This window comes from Podarcis tiliguerta, assembly GCF_965153285.1.
Source record: "Podarcis tiliguerta genome assembly, chromosome: W".
Classification (NCBI taxonomy): domain Eukaryota; kingdom Metazoa; phylum Chordata; class Lepidosauria; order Squamata; family Lacertidae; genus Podarcis; species Podarcis tiliguerta.
In genome coordinates this window covers 9143854-9160864 of record NC_139552.1, presented here as the reverse complement: position 1 = coordinate 9160864, position 17011 = coordinate 9143854, and the positions used below count along the sequence as shown (strand labels likewise).

Sequence of the window (17011 nt, the reverse complement as noted above, 5' to 3'; positions counted from 1 at the left end):
TTTTTTAAACCATGTGATTAGGAAATCTTTATATGAAGTATGGGATCGGAATAAAAACCTCCTGGAAAGAAAGAAAGAAATTGGTGGATATCACCAATTGAGGTGCTGACAACAAAAAAAGCAAACATGGAAGGGGAAAGAGTAACATATGAGGATATTACAAGGAAAACAGACCAAGGGATAAAACTTAAACTATATGACCAAATTGGAAAGATGTTAACAGGGTGGCTGCAATACCACCAGATTAGTGACTTATTAAAGGAAGATAAAAAGAGAAATGGGTTCGAAGATAAAAAAATCGAAATTCCAAATCGAGTTAATAGACTGTAAAGATAAAATTTTATCAATAATGTATAGTTTATTGCTAGAATGGTATACAAAAGACGAAGAAGTAAAGGAATCAATGATAAAATGGGCAATTGATATTGAGCATAACATTGAATTGGATGCGTGGAAAAGATTATGGAAGGAGGGTTTGAGATTTACAGGATGCATGGCTTTAAAGGAAAACTTGCTAAAAATGATGTATAGATGGCATTTGATGCCAGTAAAATTAGCTAAAATGCATAGGAAAAAAGAAAGAAAATGTTGGAAATGTAAAAAGGCAGATGGGGACTATTTCCATATGTGGTGGACCTGCGATAAGGTAAAAAAAATTTGGGAATCAATTTATAATGAACTCAAAAAAATATTTAGATATACTTTCCCCAAAAGACCGGAAGCGTGTCTATTAGGCTTAATAGGACCAGAAATTAAAATAGAAGATCAAAATTTGTTCATGTATGCTACAGCTGCCGCGAGAACCCTTCTGGCCTAAAGATGGAAAGTACAAGATATACCAACTATCCAGGAGTGGCAGGTGAAGTTGACAGAATATGCAGAACTTGCCAAACTGTCAGGGAGGATCCGGGACCAGGGAGATCAAAGATACCAAAATAACTGGAGTAAATTTATTGAATATTTAAAGAAGAACTGTAAAGAGGTTAAGACACTAGCAGGATTGACATAATACCTCCAATGCATAATAGTACTAATACGAGAACGATGTGCACGATGGAAAGGGGTTAAATATACCAGTTGTGGGGAGGGAGGGGGGTCGCAACTCGGCAGAATCCAAGGGAATGTATGGTGTTATTACAATTTGTGGGAAAAGAATATGTAAGGAAAACAATAAAAGTAAGCGGGGATCTTATCCTGAAAGTACTAGAATTAGCAAGAAGCCATTTGCTTTAGTACACTCAGACCTTTGTGGGCCAATTGCGGAATCTGAAGGAGGAGCAAAGTTTTTCCTGGTTCTTGTGGATGATTATAGCCAGTATACTTGGGTATACTTGTTAAAACACAAAAGTGAAACTGGTCAACTGATTAAAAATTGGGTCAACTACATAGAAAGGCAGTATCCCTACAAAGTTGCCCAGTTGCAGAGTGACCGTGGAGGCAAGTTCATGTCTGAAGCCCTCCAGATATGGTTGGAAAAAAGTGGTATTAGTCACCGTAAATCGTGTCCTTTTTCACCTGAAGAAAATTCAGTTGCAGAACGCAAGATAAGGTCTTTACAAACAATGCTAGATTCTATGTTATGTGATTGTGACTTATCCAGGAAGTTTTTTTTGGGGGGGGGAGCAATTCTCTGTGCTAATTACATACAGAACAGATTGTTTCATTCTACCATCATCATCATCATCATCATCATCATCATAATAATAATAAATTTTATTTATATCCCGCCCTCCCCAGCCGAAGCCGGGCTCAGGGCGGCTAACAACAATAAAACAGTACAAACAACACTCTAAAATCATTCATTATAAAATTAATTAATTCAAGCCACTGGCAACCATTGGGCCAGAGCTCTGCGAAGATTGCCGATGGAGGGAGTCAGGCTGTGCCCTGGCCAAAGGCCTGGTGGAACAGTTCTGTCTTGCAGGCCCTGCAGAAAGATGTCAAGTCCCGCAGGGCCCTGGTCTCTTGTGACAGAGTGTTCCACCAGATCGGAGCCACGGCCGAAAAAGCCCTGGCTCTAGTTGAGGCCAGCCTAACTTCTCTGTGGCCTGGGACCTTCAAGATGTTTTTATTTGAAGACCGTAAGTTTCTCTGTGGGGCATACCAGGAGAGGCGGTCCCGTAGGTACGAGGGTCCTAGGCCGTATAGGGCTTTAAAGGTTAAAACCAGCACCTTAAACCTGATCCTGTACTCCACCGGGAGCCAGTGCAGCTGGTATAGCACTGGGTGAATGTGATCTCGCAGCGAAGACCCTGTAAGGAGTCTCGCTGCAGCATTCTGCACCCGCTGGAGTTTCTGGGTCAGTCTCAAGGGCAGCCCCACGTAGAGCGAGTTACAATAATCCAGTCTGGAGGTGACCGTCGCGTGGATCACAGTAGCTAGGTCAGGGCGAGAGAGGTGAGGAGCCAACTGCTTAGCTTGGCGGAGATGGAAAAATGCCGCCTTTGTTGTAGCTGCAATCTGCGCCTCCATGGAAAGGGAGGTGTCGAAGATTACACCCAAACTCTTAACGGACGGTGCTGGCACTAATTGCGCCCCCGGAAGAGATGGGAGTTGCCCCCCCAATCCCATATCGTCCCGTCCCAGCCACAGGACCTCTGTCTTTGAACCATAAACAATACCCCTCATTTTTTTGCTTTATGGAAAAAAACCTTTTTTGGACCATGTTAAAACTTTTGGTTGTTGGGCTTGGGTTCACATCCCAAAAGGACAGAGAAGGAAAGGAGAACCCAAGGCAAAGAAGCTTAGGTTTGTTGGCTATCAAAGTTGGTCAACAGGGTATCGTTTTGCATGAGGGCGTGGCAGAGTTGTGATATCAAGACATGCAGAGTTTTGTGAGCAAGATGGCTGGGCTCGTTTACATGGAAATTCAGAAGTTGTTTTATATTCAGATGATACTGATAAATTTGTGAAATCTGGGGAAGAAAAGCCACAAATTAGAGAAAGTTCTGAAAGTGATAGTGATGAGGAATCAGGGGATGAGAGTCCCAGTACACAATCTCCTAAAGCTGAACCAATTTCTCCTGAGCAAGATGAATTAGAAGGGGAAGATAGTTCAGAGGGGGAGAGTGTTCAAGTTAGAAGATCACAAAGAAGCAATAAGGGGGTACCTCCAGAAAGGTTTACTATACAAGAAGCTAAAACTGTTGATGTGAAGAAAGAACCTTGTGATTATGAGGAGGTTTTAAAGTTACCACACCAGGAAATAGTAATGTGGAAAAATGAAATGAGAGCAGAAATGAAATCTTTGGCAGAACATAATGTGTTTACTATTGAGCCATTGCCAGAAGGAAAAAAGGCAGTGGACTGTAGATGGGTGTATAAAATAAAACACTTGGCAGATGGTAGTGTTAAGTACAAAGCTAGGCTGGTAGCATGAGGCTTTATGCAAAGAAAAGGTGAAAGTTTTGATGAAACCTTTTCTCCTACTGCAAGGAGCGAAAGTGTACGTTTATTGCTAGCTATTCCAGCACAACGTGGGTTTAAGGTAAATCATTTTGATATGTTAAGGCAAATCTGCATGAAGAAATTTTTATGAATCAAGCACTAGGTTTTGAGGCAGGAAAACAGAATTCTGTATATAGGTTACACGAAGCAATCTATGGGCTCAAACAATCAGCTAGAAATTGGAACGAGTGTCTTGATAATGGTTTAAAAAATATTGGCTTTAAAAGAAGCTTAGCTGATGTGAGGGATGTGTTTGCTGCCAAGCTAGTTAGGAGATAACATTCCAGGCATCGAGCCACTTCTGTCCGGTAGATTTATTACTGCAAAATCCAAGCCCACGCCGGAGCTCCAAACAACACGTCCGTGTTGCTCAGTCAGTTGCCGCTTCTGAATTTTTGTGACATGGCTTTCTAGACCAGCATGCCCAGCGAGACAGGGAACGCCTCTTACTTCCTCTCTTCTGAAAATAGCTAGTTCCTGGAACAGACTGGCCACTCCCTATTTCAGTCTCTGATTCAGAGAACTGGCTGGAAAAGGGCTGCTTGGGCTCTCGGTAAGTGTTCCCATGCCCCCCCCCTTCTCTGTCTGCCTCCCTTTCCCTGACAGCTGATAACTGCTTGTACACTAAAGGAAAGGGTAATAAACAAGAATTATGTTTGTCTTATGTTGGTGATTTGCTTTATTCTACAAAAAATGACAAGCAAGTGGAAAAATTTGCAGAACAACTAGGAAAGGAATTTAAAGTAAGAGATTTAGGTCCAGTGAAAAATTATATCGGTCTAGAAATTCAAAGGACAAACGATGGAAGTTTTTTGTTGAGTCAAAAAGATAAAATAATAGAATTACTTGAAAGAAACAATATGCAAAATAGCAAGGGAGTAAAAACCCCAATGGAAATAGGTTTTTTCAAGAATGAAGGAGAATGCACAGAACCAGTAAATCCTGAAATGTACCATTCAATAGTTGGAAGTTTATTATACATTTCATTGTGGAGCAGACCAGATCTGAGTTATGCCGTTGGAATACTGAGCAGACTAGTAAGCTTTCCCACAAAAAATGTCTGGAAAGGTTTAAAATGTATTTTCCTGTATTTAAAGCATACACTTGATTATTGTTTATGATTACCATCCTCAGGGTCTACAAAATTACAGCGATTGGGCCAACCTGCCTGATAGAAAATCCATTTCTGGTATGGTGTTTCAATTTGGGGATTCCTTGATAGATTGGAAGTCCAAAAAGCAAGGAATTGTAGCCACATCTTCAACAGAGGCTGAATACTGTGCTTTATCGGAATTGTGTAATGAAATAAAATTTTACGTTCAAATCCTCAATGATTTAGATATACAATGTGATTAATTAATTCAAGCCACTGGCAACCATTAGGCTAAAGTTCTGTGAAGATTGGCAAAGGAGGGAGTCAGGCTGTGCCCTGACCAAAGGCCTGGTGAAACAGCTCCATCTTGCAGGCCCTGCAGAAAGATGTCAAGTCCCGCAGGGCCCTAGTCTCTTGTGACAGAGCGTTCCACCAGATTGGAGCCACAGCCGAAAAAGCCCTGGCTCTAGTTGAGGCCAGCCTAACCTCTCTGTGACCTGGGAAGAAGAGTTTGGATTTGATATCCCGCTTTATCACTACCCGAAGGAGTCTCAAAGCGGCTAACATTCTCCTTTCCCTTCCTCCCCCACAACAAACACTCTGTGTGGTGTGTGGGGCTGAGAGACTTCAAAGAAGTGTGACTAGCCCAAAGTCACCCAGCAGCTGCATGTGGAGGAGCGGAGACGCGAACAAGGTTCCCCAGATTACAAGACGACCGCTCTCAACCACTACACCACACTGGCTCCCACACTGGGACCTTCAGAATGTTTTTGTTTGAAGACTAAGTTCCTCTGTGAGACATACCAGGAGAGGCGGTCCCGTAGGTACCCCTGCCAAGCGACTGCAAGACTTGTGAATTGGCTAAATGTGCATTACCAATTTCCTCTTCAAAAGAAATAAACAAGCTTTGATCATTGCAAATATTCTGGGATGCTCCAGAATCCACAATAAAATAATTCTACTTGGCACCTTTAATTCTTTTACGATCTGTTGTCCAAGCATGAAAAGCTCACGGATCTTTTCTGTCTTTATGATATGATGTCGGCTGCTGGGCTGACAACCGTGATTGACAAACAGAAACAGACCTGGGAGTACTTTGCTTTCTTTTGGATCTGCAGTCCTTTGCAAAATGTCCTTGTTTATTGCAGAACCAACAACACTTGGCAGCTTTAAATGCAGTCGTATCACCACAAGTTTGCATATGGCGTTCCTCATTATTTCTGGAAATAGGAGTGCTTGTCGCGCAAACCTCCCTTCTGTCCAACTTGCCCATTAATCTTGCCGTTACCCCTTCCACAGTTAATTGTGCTGGTTGAACGGCAGATATCTGGCTAGCTACACCATCAAAGTCCTCATTAAGGGACTCTTTTCTAATATGTACTGCTGCAAGACTGTCCCACATTTCTTTGGCAGTTTTCTTATTCCTTATATAGACTACTTGCTGGTCACTGGCTGCCAAATTAATTATAGCCCTGACTTTTGCATCTCCTTTTGACCAAGCATTAGTCACAGGGTCAGGAGGGTCATCAGTTACATAGGTCCACATTTCCCAAGAGGTCAAAAGAGCCTCCACCCGAAACGACCATAAACTATAGTTCTCATCTGTCAGCTGTGGGAACATCAGAGCCTTCTCGGCTTCTGGAACCCAGTCAACCATTCTGGAACTCTTCCAGACCCACAGTACCACGCCAACAGCAGAAGGAGTTTTCAAACCTTTCTCAAAGTCCAAAAATGTGCAGTCATCCACTCAGCAGCTGGGCCCATAACCAAAGATGTTGGCTAATTGCAGATTAGTTGCGCTGCAGAGAGCTTGCTGAGGAAACTGCACATTACAAGGCACTCAAAATAACTTTAGCTAGGTTTTAAAAACAAAAACTCCTTTTACACTAAATATATCAACAAGCATGACCTAACCACCAGAGTACTGAGAGAGCTAGGTGCTGCTCTTTATATATTATACCCGATTGCTGACACAGCTTAATTAACACAACTTAACAGCACCTGCTATACTGCTTCACAGCTGTAAAACTAGGTCATGTTATTTGCTCTGGCCCTTAAAGAAATACACATCTTGTGGAATGATAATAAACCTTCAAATTTAAAGAGACCATTCAACTACACACACACACACACACACACACACACACACACAATGTATATATACAAAAAAGTTCCTTCCTCCTCCTTCTCCTCCTCCTCCTTCTTTTCTAAAAAATTGAAAATAGAAGGAAGCGAGGTCTATTCCAGTGGGCTTCTCTTTGGGCTCCGGCTTGCATTTAGCACACTCGCCATCATGGAAGTGGGCTCAGGCTGAGCTTGGGTTCAGCCACGTGTTTACCTCTCCTCCTTTCCCTCGGCGGTGGCAGCGCAATGGTGACGGCAGCAGGGTCAGGGCTTCTCCTTTCCCCCTCCACGCTTGTTCCTGGGTTCCTGGATGGCAGGGTGTCCCTCTCCTCCTTTTCCTTGGCACGGCGGCAGCAACAGGGGTTTGCGCAGCCTTCCTTTTGCTTCCTCTGCCTGCTTTTGACGTGCTAACCGCAGTTGGGGGGGTAGGCTTGTGCCAGGCTCAGCTGCGTGTCTTTTCACGGCTTCCCTTGCCCTCCCGGTGCTCTTTCCTACCTCTCCTCCTTTTCCTTCTCAGCGGCAGCATTGGCGTAAGCAGCAGCAAGGTCGGGGCTCCGTGTCTTTTTCTCTCTCCTCTCTCCTCTTCTCCCCTGTGCCGGCTTCGGGATCTTCTTGGTCCCAGATCATCGCTGGGCAGTTGGCCGGGTGGCTGGGTGTCCTCGCTTTCATGATGCCTCACCGGAAGTCCAGATGAAATCTGTTCTATGATCTTTGTTGGCATGCCAGATCCTTTCAACCCATCCCACTGTTCTGTTCACTGCCATGGGCGTAGCCAGGATTTTTGTTGGGGAGGCAGGCTTTTGTTGGGGGGGGGGGGAAGAACCTCATATTTGTACTGATTTGTATTGATTTAGGGTGCCAGCTGCCCCTCTGCCCACCCTGGCTATGCCCATGTGTCACAGCCTTTGGAGGGAAGGGCTGTAGCTTAGTAGAGCATCTGCTTTGCATGCAGGAGGTCCCAGGGTCAATTGCTGGCATCTCCCGGTAGGGCTGGTAATGCCCCTGCTTGAAACCTTGGAAAGCTGCTGTCAGTCAGTGTAGACAATACTGAGCTAAATGGACCAATGGTCTGACTCTGTATAAGGCAGCTTTCTGAGTTCCTGGAAAGCGCTGTAGCTGAGCGGCAGCCCATCTGTTTTGCATGCAGAAGGCTCCAGGTTTGATCCCTGGCATCTCCAGGTACGGCTGGGAATATCCCTTGCCTGACTTTCTGGAGAGCTGCTGCCAGTCAGTGTAGACAATACTGAGGTAGAAAGACACATAGTTCTGATTCAGTATAAAGAAGTTCTCCATGTTCCTAGGTTCAAGCCCTGGGATCTCCAGGTAAGTTTGGGAGAGACTTCCAACTTGAAACCGTGGAAAGCCGCTGCCAGCCAGTGTAGACAATACTGAGCTAAATGAGTCAATGGGATGACGCAGTACAGGTGAAACTCGGAAAATTAGAATATCATGGAAAAGTTCATTTATTTCAGTAATTCAACTGAAAAGGTGAAACTAATATATGAGACAGACTCATGATATACAAAGCGAAATATGTCAAGCCTTTATTTGTTATAATTGTGATGACCATGGCGTACAGCTGGTGAAAACCCCAAAGTAATAATCTCAGAAAATTAGAATATGAAATGAAATCAGCAAAACAAGGACTGCAAATAGAGCAATATTGGACCTCTGAGAAGTAGAAGCATGCACATGTACTCAGTACTTGGTCTGGGCCCCTTTTGCATCAATTACTGCCTCAATGCAGTGTGGTATGGATGCAATCAGCCTGTGGCACTGCTGAGGTGTTATGGAAGACCAGGATGCTTCAATAGCAGCATTCAGCTCTTTCGCATTGCTCGGTCTCATGTCTCTCATCTTTCACTTGGCAATGCCCCACAGATTCTCTATGGGGTTCAGGTCAGGCGAGTTTGCTGGCCAATCAAGCACAGTAATCCCATGGGCACAGAACCAGGTTTTGGTACTTTTGGCAGTGTGCGCAGGTGCCAAGTCCTGCTGGAAAATGAAGTCAGCATCCCCATAAAGCTCGTCTTTGGAAGGAAGCATGAAGTGTTCCAAAATCTCCTGGTAGACTGCTGTGTTGACCCTGGACTTAATGAAGCACAGTGGACCAACACCAGCTGATGACATGGCTCCCCAAATCTCTTTTCTGATGAGAACAGCTTTTGGATCTCATTTGGAAACCAAGGACCCAGAGTCTGGAGGAAGAATGGGGAGGAACACAATGCCAGATGCTTGAAGTCCAGTGTGAAGTTTCCACAGTCTGTGTTGATTTTCCATGATATTCTAATTTTCCGAGTTTCACCTGTATGTCAGCTTCCTATGTTCCTATCTCCAGCATGCCTTATTCTGCTTCCCACAGTGACTGCCAGGCCCTTCATCCCTGTTGCTAAGCAGTGAGGCTCTAGGGTCACCAGAAGTATCAGCCAGAGGGGCAAGAAAAGGTGGCAGGCAGCCTTCAAACCCTGTTTGAGTTTGAGTTGCGAGGCATTTCCTCACCTTCATGGTGTAAGTCTCCAAGTGGAGGTTCTCAGCAGAAACTTGGAAAAGGGACTCAATGGTGCGATCGGATTCTGACAGCTTGGTCAGAAATAGCTTCCCAGGCTCCGAGAAACACAGCTCCATTTCCTGAACAGAGAAGATGATCTGATGGGTAACACTTGCCAATGTGCATCAATATGTACGTATTAGAAAAATGTGTCACATAAGTGAAAAATAAAATGAAAATGCACATAAGGGGGAATTTCTTGCATAAAACTATAGTCAGAACTGAACACAAAACATTTAGAGAGAGCTGTACTAAAGCAGTAACATATTTTCATGAGGATTTAAAGCAAAAACTCACAAATTGTTGCAAAAAGTGGAAAACTGAATTTAAGATAGGAAGAAATGAGAAACGGAGAGAACTGAGCTTTATTTCTTTATTACATTTACATCCCACCTTTCCTCCAAGAAGCTCAATGTAGTGTACATGGTTCTCCTCCTCCCCATTTTATCTTCACTGCAACAACCCTGTGAGTTACGTTACGCTGAGAGTGAGTGGCTGGCCCAAGGTCACTCAGAGACCTCCATGGCCAAGTGGATAAATTTGAACCCTAGTCTTCCAGGTCCTAGGCCAGCACTCAAGCCACTACACCACATTGGCTTCACATTGCAAATGGACAGATTATCCCATCCCTAGTACTATCAATAGTGATGCACTAAAGTAGTGCAGAGGGCTGCCTACCTTCCCAACGTGTGCCAATTCCTGCCGTAGCGTCACCACCATCTCTTCGTAACGGCACCTCCTGCTCTCTGAGATATGTTCCACAATGTCACTGTTTTTCTTCTCAGGAACTGGGAGGGAGGGAGATTAGACTGTATGCACAGCTATAGAACTCATGCCAGGCTAGCATAAAGAGAGAGATTACAATCCCTTCTACATTAAAAAATAGTAATGTGTTGTTGTTGTTTTTATAAAACCACTGGGTTAGCTGACATTCCCATGCTGCTAAAGAAGCCTGCCAGATTTTAGTTCCGTCTTCAGTTTTATGCACAAGTTCATAGTTACTCATTCTTATATGTTTTATTACAGTTACTTAAATAAAAGTGGCTTACAGTCAATAAAAAGGGAGGGCTTGACCACAATAGTTCAGGCATTGGTGACTTCAAGATTGGATTACTGCAGTCAACTCTGTGTGGGTTTGAAACTAAAGTTAGTGCAGAATGCTGCAGCATGGTTGTTGACAGGAGGCCCTGTCAGCATATAACACTTCTGCTCAGATAACTGCACTGGTGGCCCATTTGGTAACAGCCTAAGTTCAAGGTGTTACTATCGGCAAAACAATTTTGGGTTTTAAAGACTATCACCATCAGGTTGAGCTGAGTGTGAGAATGCAGTGGCTACCAGTGCAACTGGCAAGGTATTGTCCAAAAACTGAGCAGTGGTGTTCTGCACTGGCTGCAGTTACTGAGCTGTCTTCAAAGGAAGCCCCAAGCAGAGTACTTTGCAGTAGTATAGCTGGCAGTCTGCATAAATGAAAGACAACACATTTGCTAAAAACACTGATTATGGTGCCAGAATTAAATTGGTAAACATTTACTTATGACTTCAGCAAGGCCTCAGACTTCCTGGGCAGCAATAACATTTTCACTTTCTTGAGCCTTTAAAAATGCCAGTGTTGCAGCCTCTCTGGAATAGAAACAGAGTGGGAGAAACTTGAAGCAAGAGACATTATTAGAGTTCAAGAACACATTCCAGTCAGGTCAAAACACTTGGGATTTGAAGTAAGGGTGAGTGAGGGGTGTGGCCTGGAAAAAGTTCCAAGGGTCAGGTAGAGAGGCCACATTTAGCCAACAGGCCTGACAGCACAGAATAACATCACAACTCTGTTCCTTACTTGTATTGCACTGGATTTTCAGTGATGTCATCATTGGGCATTCCCTCAACCCACATCTGCTGACGATGTGATAAAAACCCATTGCCTGAGCAGGTTTCCACATCCCTCACCACTGGAATTGTTCCTGGAATCTGCGGGAGCTTGTGCTGGGCTATCTTGCTTCTCGCCTCTCCCAGAGTGAGCACAAGGTTTATCTAGCCAAAGCCAAAGCCAAAATACCGTATTTTTCGCTCTATAAGACGCACCAGACCACAAGACACACCTAGCTTTTGGAGGAGGAAAACAAGAAAAAAAATATTCTGAATCTCAGAAGCCAGAACAGCAAGAGGGATCGCTGCGCAGTGAAAGCAGCAATTCCTCTTGCTGATCTGGCTTCTGGGATAGCTGCGCAGCCTGCATTCGCTCCATAAGACGCACAGACATTTCCCCTTACTTTTCAGGAGGGGAAAAAGTGAGTCTTATAGAGCAAAAAATACGGTAATTAGACATCGTCCTTTAAAGTGAAAGAGGGCATGCTTATACTCACCAGAAACAAAGGGCACTTGCCAAGCAAAGTTATGTACTTATGGGTCCCACCCTGATTTAATTCTTCGTAATATTTTGTTGTCATTTATTAATAGCTAGAATTAAAGCATCTTGTTGAAGGCTAATGAAGTGAAAGTTGGCAAGTGAATAAAGGAGAAAATTATAAGGCAGGGTTTGAATAGTAATGAGAGGCAAAAAATAAGAGGAAAGATTTTTCCATACAACTTCCAAATTACAATTTTCTCCCTTACAAACATGTATACTAAGATTTCAATTCACCTATGTGATGAAGTGAGCATGAGTCCCCAAAAGCTTGTGTTGGCGTTCATCTGTCTTAGGAGGCAATAGAGGAGTGTGCCTTTGTGGGTGAAGTCAAACTTTTGGAAGGTTACAGTGCCTGCTATGACTGCGGAGACCGATACGGGAGAGACAGGTTTGTTACAATATTCCGTTCCACCTTTACAGACATGTGGAATTTTTGTATGTCACATGTCTGTTTACACTCCAGCACAGCTTGCTGGGAACTTCCGTTTGTGTATAGCTTTTGCTTATGCTGCTTGCACTTGGACACGAAAGGGAGAAGACATGTTTTTCCTTTGTCCTGCTATATGCTAAATAAACTGCTTGTAAATATGCTTTACACAGCCTCTATCTGCCACTTCTGTTGTGTGTTATTTACTCTGCTGATTAGAGCGTGCTCCAGCTTCTGAAGGCTTCTGAAGCTGTGGGTCGCTGTTTGATGCTGAGCCAAGGACCGGAGATTGCCCGGCTACCGGCCAGTGGGCCAGAGCCAGCTGGGGGCCTGCAAATTGCCCCCGATCCCTTGGGCACATCCCAACAATAGGGTTATGGGTCCAGATCCACAGTGCTTACACAAGAGTAAGGCTGCTGATGACTGCTGTGTCGACCCAGCATGGAGAGAGGTATGTGGAGCCAAGCATTCCTGGCCGAGGCTAGAGAGCTTTTGATGTCCGAGCCAAGCAATTAAGGCTGGAGAGAAGCAGGCCGCGTGATTTATGACTTGCTTAGATAAAGCGACTGTGAAGAGAATTAAGTTCCTGGCTATAGTAAAAAGCAGGAATGGATCTCTTACAGGCAACGTCAGATGGGACCCTGTGTCCACGTCTTAATGGACACAATTATCAGACCTGGGCAAGGTACTGCAAGGGTCAACTGTGAAAGCTTGCAGTGTGGTACACTGTGTTAGGATAGTTCCGTTCCACCTTAAAAGGGTCAGGCATGATTGTTGTGTATCACATGCCTGTTTACTCCCAGCACTGCTCGCTGGGAACTTCCGTTTTGTATATAGCTTTTGTTCTGGCTGTTTTCCTGGACACGGAGGCAAGCAGTCATGTTTTTCCTTTGCTCTGAACTACGTTGAATAAAGCTGTAAATATGCTCTTCTGTCTGCATCCTTTCATTGTGGAGACTCTGCTGAAAGGGTGTGCACGGGCCTTGGAATGTCTCTGAGGCTCGTGTCGCTAATTGACTGATGCTGTTCCACGGGAGACCGGTGATCGTCCGGAGACGACTGGGGGCCTGCCTGATGCCTCCGTCTCCCTGGCAATATCCCAACAATAGGTTATGGGCCCAGATTCACAGCGCTTACAGGAGAGTAAGACTGCTGAAGACTGCGAGAGGTATGTGGAAAAGCGAGGCTTTTCTGTGCCGCGGCAGAGAGTCTTTGAAGTCCGAGCCAACTAATTAGGCCAGCAGAGAGCAAGCAGGCCTCGTAATTTACGACTGCCAAAGATAAGGAGCCTTTGAAGGGAATAAGGCTTATGGCTGAAGTAAAGAGCTGAAATGTATTTTTTACAAGCCTCAGTTGGGGCTCCGTGCCCAAAGCTTAATGGCCACAACTATCAGACCTGGGCAAGGTACTGCGAGGGCCAGATGAGAAGGCTTGGTGTGTGGCACACTGTTTCTGAGGACCCTCCCAGCACCTTTGACAGATGAATGGGTGGCACAGGATTCAAGAGCCATGGGAATAATTTTGCTCTCAGTAGCTCCTGAAGAGTTAATCACCCTGGCTGGCAAGGCCAGCTGGCGTGAGACGTGGGAAGGGCTTCAGGGCTGTCATCTCCGACAAGAGGCTTGGTCTGTGTTGCTTTACTTCAGAAAGCTGCACAGGAAGCCTTTTGGAGCCAGGGGAAGACCTTAGAGCCCACGTTTTGCATTTGCAGCATCTCAGACAGGAATTGACTCATAGAGGTTTTAATATGCCTGAGTCTCTGTTTGCAATCCTTATCCTGGACTCCCTGGATGAGAGCTATCATGCTGTGGCAAGCCAGCTGGCAACTCTTCCTGCGCAGGACCTCACTGCTACAAAAGTTTTGGTGACCTTGCAAAACAAATATGATAGGAGGAATGCAGCTGAGTCAGCTTGTGCGCTTCAGGGGGAGCAGTGTGGGACAGCATTCCAGCCTCCAGGGGGAGCCAAGGCGTTGGCAGCTGTGAAGTGCTGGAACTGTGGAAACCAAGGTCATATTCAGAGATGTTGCCCAAAGGATGAAGCTAAATGAAAGAAGAAGCCTGCAGATGCCCAGAAGCAGAAGGGGGTGGGGGGGTGGGAAACCCAGGCCAGTGAAAAACAAGGCTTTGTTTGCTGGCACTGCTTCTCCAAAGGCCAAAGGCAGATTTATTGTGGATTCTGGAGCGACGAGGCACCTTATGAAGAATCAGCACTTGTTTATTTCCTTCACACCTCAAGATGGAGAAATTCAACAGGCTGATGGAAAGACGTTGAGAATTGCAGGAGTCGGGACAGTGAAACTGGCAAGTCTGCACACAACCATCAGCGAAGTACTTTTTGTTCCAAATTCTGCAGACAATTTCCTCAGCGTCCCACAGCTGACTGGACGAGGCTTTGAAATTTCCTTCAAGAAGAGCGTCTGTGTCATCAGGAAGAGCAAAGAGGACATTTTGCATGTGAAGTTTATAGATGGCTTGTTCTTGATAACTTATGATGACAATGCTGTTGATGTGTCTAATGTTGAATCTTGTTGTGTTGCACAAACTAACAAAGTTCTTCATGCAGGATGTATTCACGAGGCACACCAAAAATTTGGTCACATGTCTTGGCAGGCACTGGCCAAGATGCCTGGGTTGGTTCAGGGTTTGAACTACAAGCCCTGTAAGTTTCACGTGAAATGTGTATCTTGTGCAGAAAACAAAGTGAAGATTGCTCCGAAAAGCAAGGTGTCTAGCAGTCAGGCTTCCAAACCCTACCAGCTAGTCCATGCAGACCTGGTTGGTCCACTTGCACCCTCTTTGGGTGGAGCATGGTACTTCATGGTTTTAATTGATTCTTTTCCCAGGTACATTCATGTGTTTATGCTCCAGCAGAAGTCAGAAGCGTTTCCTAAGTTCAAGGCGTTCTGTGCTTGGTTGCAGAATGCTCACAATAAACGCATTGGCTGTTTATTTTCTGATCGAGGTGGTGAATTCACTTCTCAGAAGTTTGAAGCTTTTCTGACTGAGAAGAGAATCCAGCACAGCCTCTCAAGTCCCAGATCTCCATGGGAGAATGGACTTTGCGAGCGAGCAAACCATACTTTGCTCCAAGGCCTAAAAACCTTGCTGCATGATGCCAATCTCCCTGAGAAATATTGGGCTGAAGCTTTATCGTGTTTCCTTTATTCCTATAACACGAGACTGTCATCACCTATTGGTTGTACTACCTATGAGCAGATGTTTGGTAAGAAACCTTACGTCAAACACATGTGAATCTTTGGTTCTCACATGTGGGTACATACAACACAGAGCAGCAAGCTTGGGAAGCGTGGGGCACATGGTTTGTTCATGGGGTACAAAAAAGGTGCATACAGGGTATTCATGACTGACTCAAAGTCCCTTAGGTTCACAAAGAGTGTTGAGTACAATCCTAAGGGGTGGGGGGTGGGGGGGAATTTTCCAGAGTCACTCAGAGGAGGATGAAGATGATGTGGAAGAAGAAAAAGATGATGAGGTAGAAGAGGAAGCTGAGGATGATGATCAGAGTTTGGATTCCAGCTCAGTGGGCAGCGCTGCTGCTGTTGTAAGCGACAGTGATGACACAGCAGACTACAAGAGTGCAAAGGCCTCAGTCAGACCATCTGATGCGTCTGACACTGAATTGGAAGAACCACTGTTCACTGCGTCTAGTATGCAGATCTGAAAGGGCCCTAAAAGGCAAACCCCCAAAGAGATTTGCTGATGAGTTTGCTAAGACAGCAACTGCTGTTCTTAGTAGCTCAGAGAAGGTGTGGGAACCTTCAAGCTTCAAAGAGTTTCAGGAATTAACCTCTAAAGATTCTGAGCCATGGCTTAATTCCATGAAGGCTGAAGTCAATTCCTTGAATAGGAACCAAACCTGGGAGCTAGTGCCAGTAGTCACAGGAATGAGACTGGTTGGCAGGAAATGGGTCTTCAAAGCAAAGACAGACCAGACGGGCAAGGTTGTAAGACACAAAGCCAGATTGGTCGCCAGAGGTTTTTCACAGGTAGCAGGACAGGATTACCACGAGACCTACTCACCCACCGTCAAGTATGAGAGCATTAGGCTAATGCTCCAGATTGCTGCAGAGGAGAAACTGTACGTTTCTCATCACGATGTGAACACAGCTTTTTTGTACAGGGTTTTGGGGGAGGAGCTGTATATGCTTCCACCTGATGGAGTGGAGATACAGAAGGAAATGGTCTGTAAACTACGGAAGTCCTTATATGGTCTTAAGCAGAGTGCCAGGTGTTGGAACACAAAACTCACTGAGACATTGCTTTCCCTAGGTTTCACCAAGGCAAAGCTGAAATTCTGAAATTCTTTAATTTGCGGCCATTGGCCCATATCGAAAACAATACATCAAAATTTATCCATAAACAATACAATTTAAACAGTTCCAAGTTAAAACACCCATATAAAACCAATTTTACTTCAGTTAAGTAAACACTGTACACAATAAGCTCCCTCTATGTAAACCGCAATTCAAATCCATCAGATTTTGGGGGTATGCGTCTTGGTTCTGGCACTTATTGATGGTTCTTAAGTTTAGCTAAGCTGTCAGAGTCATACAGTGATCCATTTCTCCTCTTTTGAAATAAAACATTAATCAGGTATCTAGCGACAGCAAGGGATCTACTTCTGTCTTCGTTGTTTAATAAGTATATTATTTGGGCTTCCTGAGGTCCGTCAGCAATTCTCGATAAATATGGGGCCAGAAACTTGGACCGTGAGGCCGAATGTAATGGACAACAGAAGATTATATGATATAACGATTCTATAGATCCACTTTTACAGTCACAGAGGAGTGAGATCTGTCTGTTGGAGAGTCTGTTACCCAACACATTTGATGGGAAAGCATTGAATCTAGCCTTTATAAAGGCGTACCTGTGCGTCACCATGGATAAGGTAGTTAAATAAGATGGGAGTTTCGTTGGTGGTGTTAAGCCAAGGTTTATCGGTGAACAG

At 44.6% G+C, this 17011-nt stretch overlaps 1 long non-coding RNA gene across 1 annotated transcript; it reads right to left on the bottom strand.

Annotated features, from left to right (window-relative positions):
- Nucleotides 1-9168: 9168 nt before the first annotated feature.
- LOC310668740 lies at nucleotides 9169-10838 on the bottom strand. Its single transcript, XR_014506823.1, has 3 exons — nucleotides 10747-10838; nucleotides 9891-10000; nucleotides 9169-9292 (listed from the first exon to the last, which is right to left on the bottom strand). It is a non-coding gene; the product is annotated as an uncharacterized lncRNA (long non-coding RNA).
- Between the last annotated feature and the right edge of the window lie 6173 nt (nucleotides 10839-17011).